The sequence below is a fragment of the Eleutherodactylus coqui genome, chromosome 2 (assembly GCF_035609145.1).
Source record: "Eleutherodactylus coqui strain aEleCoq1 chromosome 2, aEleCoq1.hap1, whole genome shotgun sequence".
In the NCBI taxonomy this organism is placed as follows: domain Eukaryota; kingdom Metazoa; phylum Chordata; class Amphibia; order Anura; family Eleutherodactylidae; genus Eleutherodactylus; species Eleutherodactylus coqui.
In genome coordinates, this window is record NC_089838.1 from 305,579,765 (window position 1) to 305,584,117 (window position 4,353).

A 4,353-nucleotide genomic window follows, 5' to 3' on the forward strand; every position below is an offset into this window, starting at 1 on the left:
CCGGAGGCGTGGCTTGGGCGGGAGGGGGCGGGTGCAGTGTGACGGCGGGTCAGCAGAGGGCGGGAGATGAGCTGTGAGGAGCGCCGGCACCGCAGATGTGCCGCACTCACCTCAGGGAGGGAGATATCAGCGCCCCCGCGTGGGGATGGGAGACGGCAAGGCCCCTGCATGGGGAGGGAGATATCAGTGCTCCTGTGTGGTGAGGGAGCGGCAGCGCCCCCGTCTGGGGAGGGAGATATCAGCGCCCCCGCGTGTGGAGAGCGAGACGGCAGCGCCCCCGTGTGGTGAAGGGTTGTTAGTCACCAGCTTTTCAGTCAGGACTCTTTTATATGAGGCGATTTTGCTCAAATAATCACACGAAAACGGCGACAATCGCGGACGGCGGAGCGATAATTAGTTTGCTTATCGTTTGTCGTTCATTTAACGCGGGTATAAAAATCGCTGCTCATCGTTTGCAGGTCGTTTCGTGTAAAAGGCGATCAGTCATCTGCAGACACTTTCCAGACTCCCCTGACCGACCAGCGATGGCGTACATGAGCGCTGACAAAAAATAACGGGTTATCGGCGCGGAAAAACGGACATCGTGTGAAAGCAAACACCTCCATCATCATTGGCGCAGTCCAACGACTAACTGCTCCGTGGAGAAAGTCCTCTGATTCACACGGCGAGCGCGGCTAAGAAGCTCCGCCCAATATCACGCTCGCCAACGTGCATTTTTCACACAGATATGAGGCGTTTTTTCATTCTTAACCCCTTCTTGCATCCCCTCTGGTCCGCCGGCGGGTCGGGAGCGCCAGTGCTTCTCATTGGTTCCATCGGAATACATCGCATCATACGGCCTACGGGAGGCGTCTTTTATGGTCCCATTGAACACAATGGGCGCGGCGTCCTGTGGGAACGTCACAAGGCGCCACATGCTGCCATTTTTATCTGCATTGCCGTAAGGGGAAAATATCAGTCATGTGACCTGCGCCATTCATAACAATGAGGGGGATATTCACGCGAGTTTTGTGCGTTTCACAACACATAGAATTCGCACAAGATTCTCGCTGGTGTGAATGTCGCCCCAGACCGCTGTCACAGGCGTAAGCGCATTTATGCCGGGGATTCGCACAACAGAAGCTGCTTATTTGCATATTTTGTGCGCAACCATTTTGTGTGTTCATTAAAATGTGCAGTTAGTGTAATTAGTTCAATAAGCGCTGGAGAACAGAGCGCGCTGCGGGTGTTGTTCAACCGGAATACAAAAAATGCGCAAATACGTTCATGTGAGAACAGCCAAAGGGCGCATTCAGGCGGGCAGAGGGGCATCCCAGCCTGTAAAAATGCAGCACATTCACGGACTGAAACAGAGCTGCCTTGCAATTTTTTTTCCTTTCTGCACTTCATTGTGATTGTAGCAGTTCCCATATGGTCTAGCGGTTAGGATTCCTGGTTTTCACCCAGGCGGCCCGGGTTCGACTCCCGGTATGGGAATGAGTGTTTTGCTAAGCTTGTGCCTGCATTCAAAGGCCTGCACCTTTCTTGCAGAATTAAGCGGCTTAGGTTGCAGATGCTCTTGGCAGCCAAAAATGCTGCGCTAACGAGGCCACTTGCAAGTGGTTGTTGATGCCATCCATGCTTAAAAATGAGTTTTCAAATCATGAAACTGATTTTTTTTCTACTTATTACTGAAAAAGGGTCTCAGCGGTTCCCATATGGTCTAGCGGTTAGGATTCCTGGTTCTCACCCAGGCGGCCCGGGTTCGACTCCCGGTATGGGAATGAGCATTTTCCTAAGCTTGCAACTACATCGAAAGACCCTCTGAATTAAGATAGCGCTCAAAAAGTTCATAAAACTATCATTTAGGCTTGCCGCACAAGGAGTCTACAAGAGCACCTTTGCTTTTTCATCAAGAATGCCGTGACCCGGATTCGAACCGGGGTTGCTGCGGCCACAACGCAGAGTACTAACCACTATACGATCACGGCGACATTCACGAGCCAGGTAGGAGTCGAACCTACAATCTTCTGATCCGTAGTCAGACGCGTTATCCATTGCGCCACTGGCCCTGTGTGAGAGGTTGCCACTAATCATGCTCCCCATTTTGGACTTTTGCTACGCTCGCAGCCATGTTCAAAGACCTCAACACGGTTGCTTTTAGCCCCTAGCCAAAACCCTTCTGCCTTGTTTGCTACCTTTCCATATTATCCAGTATCGTTTCGGTATTGAATGGCAAAGAGCTGTGCCTATCCAGTTAAGGCGGAGGGAAAAAACAAGGATAGATCCATGCCCCGTGTGAGGATCGAACTCACGACCTTCAGATTATGAGACTGATGCGCTACCTACTGCGCTAACGAGGCATCTTGCATGTGATTGGTTGTTGCCGTCCAGAGATAAGATGGAATTCTGTAAGCACAAAACTTCTTTTTTTTTTTTTAATATGTACATGTATATATCTACATATATTGGAAAGTTTAAAGCAAACTGTGAAAACAACTTTTCCCATATGGTCTAGCGGTTAGGATTCCTGGTTTTCACCCAGGCGGCCCGGGTTCGACTCCCGGTATGGGAATGAGTGTTTTGCTAAGCTTGTGCCTGCATTCAAAGGCCTGCACCTTTCTTGCAGAATTAAAGGGGTTGTCCCGCGCCGAAGCGGGTTTTTTTTTTTTTCAATAGCCCCCCCCCCGTTCGGCGCGAGACAAACCCGATGCAGGGGTTAAAAAAAAAAAACGATAGTGCTTACCTGAATCCCCGCGCTCCGGTGACTTCTTACTTACCTTGTGAAGATGGCCGCCGGGATCTTCACCCTCGGTGGACCGCAGGTCTTCTGTGCGGTCCATTGCCGATTCCAGCCTCCTGATTGTCTGGAAACGGCACGTGACGGGGCGGAGCTACGAGGAGCCGCTCTCCGGCACGAGCGGCCCCATTCAGAAAAGAAGAAGACCGGACTGCGCAAGCGCGTCTAATCGGGCGATTAGACGCTAAAAATTAGACGGCACCATGGAGACGAGGACGCTAGCAACGGAACAGGTAAGTGAATAACTTCTGTATGGCTCATAATTAATGCACGATGTACATTACAAAGTGCATTAATATGGCCATACAGAAGTGTATACCCCCACTTTGTTTCGCGGGACAACCCCTTTAAGCGGCTTAGGTTGCAGATGCTCTTGGCAGCCAAAAATGCTGCGCTAACGAGGCCACTTGCAAGTGGTTGTTGATGCCATCCATGCTTAAAAATGAGTTTTTAAATCATGAAACTGATTTTTTTTCTACTTATTACTGAAAAAGGGTCTCAGCGGTTAGGATTCCTGGTTCTCACCCAGGCGGCCCGGGTTCGACTCCCGGTATGGGAATGAGCATTTTCCTAAGCTTGCAACTACATCGAAAGACCCTCTGAATTAAGATAGCGCTCAAAAAGTTCATAAAAGTATCATTCAGGCTTGCCGTCTACAAGAGCACCTTTGCTTTTTCATCAAGAATGCCGTGACCTGGATTCGCTGCAGCCACAACGCAGAGTACTAACCACTATACGATCACGGCGACATTCACGAGCCAGGTAGGAGTCGAACCTACAATCTTCTGATCCGTAGTCAGACACGTTATCCATTGCGCCACTGGCCCTGTGTGAGAGGTTGCCACTAATCATGCTCCCCATTTTGGACTTTTGCTACGCTCGCAGCCATATTCAAAGACCTCAACACGGTTGCTTTTAGCCCCTAGCCAAAACCCTTCTGCCTTGTTTGCTACCTTTCCATATTATCCAGTATCGTTTTGGTATCGAGGGAGGGAGAGCGGCATCACTGACGCTTACCGATGTTCCACACTCACCTCAGGGAGTAAACCTTCCTGCCATGGAAGACAGACTCCGATTTACATGGGGAGCGGATATTGGGTTGAGTGACTCGGACCAATATCGCTCTTGCCAACGTGCATTTTTCATTCAAAAGCGCCTGGCATCATTTCTGTGATTTCAATGGGATCCATCGCGCTGATGTGCACCTCACACGGCATACATGTGGGTGTGATGTCTTTTAAGGTCCCCTTGAACACAATGGGCGCGGCGTCCTGTGGTAACGCCAGGAGATGGAACATGCTGCGATTTCTATCTGCATCACTGTAAGGGAAAAAAATCAGTCATGTGAACAACTCCAATTAAAAGAATGCGGTTCATGTTCACGCGAGCTTTGTGCGACTCGCAACGCATAAAACGTGCATGAGATTCTCGCTGGTGTGAATGTAGCCTAAGCCTGGTGTCACACAGGCATAAGCGCATTTATGCCGGGGATTTGCACAACGGGGGTTGTGTGTTTGTGTGTTTTACTCTCTCTTGTGCACAAATCATATGCATTTGTGAGTGTGCAGGAATGC

At 50.0% G+C, this 4,353-nt stretch overlaps 4 non-coding genes across 4 annotated transcripts; 2 read left to right on the forward strand and 2 right to left on the reverse strand.

The window, feature by feature from the left end:
- Positions 1-1,404: 1,404 nt before the first annotated feature.
- Positions 1,405-1,476, forward strand: TRNAE-UUC (transfer RNA glutamic acid (anticodon UUC)). The gene has a single exon. It is a non-coding gene; the product is annotated as a tRNA-Glu (tRNA).
- A 422-nt stretch (positions 1,477-1,898) lies between these two features.
- Positions 1,899-1,970, reverse strand: TRNAH-GUG (transfer RNA histidin (anticodon GUG)). The gene has a single exon. It is a non-coding gene; the product is annotated as a tRNA-His (tRNA).
- An 8-nt stretch (positions 1,971-1,978) lies between these two features.
- On the reverse strand, positions 1,979-2,051 carry TRNAR-ACG (transfer RNA arginine (anticodon ACG)). The gene has a single exon. It is a non-coding gene; the product is annotated as a tRNA-Arg (tRNA).
- A 431-nt stretch (positions 2,052-2,482) lies between these two features.
- On the forward strand, positions 2,483-2,554 carry TRNAE-UUC (transfer RNA glutamic acid (anticodon UUC)). The gene has a single exon. It is a non-coding gene; the product is annotated as a tRNA-Glu (tRNA).
- The last annotated feature ends 1,799 nt before the right edge of the window (positions 2,555-4,353 follow it).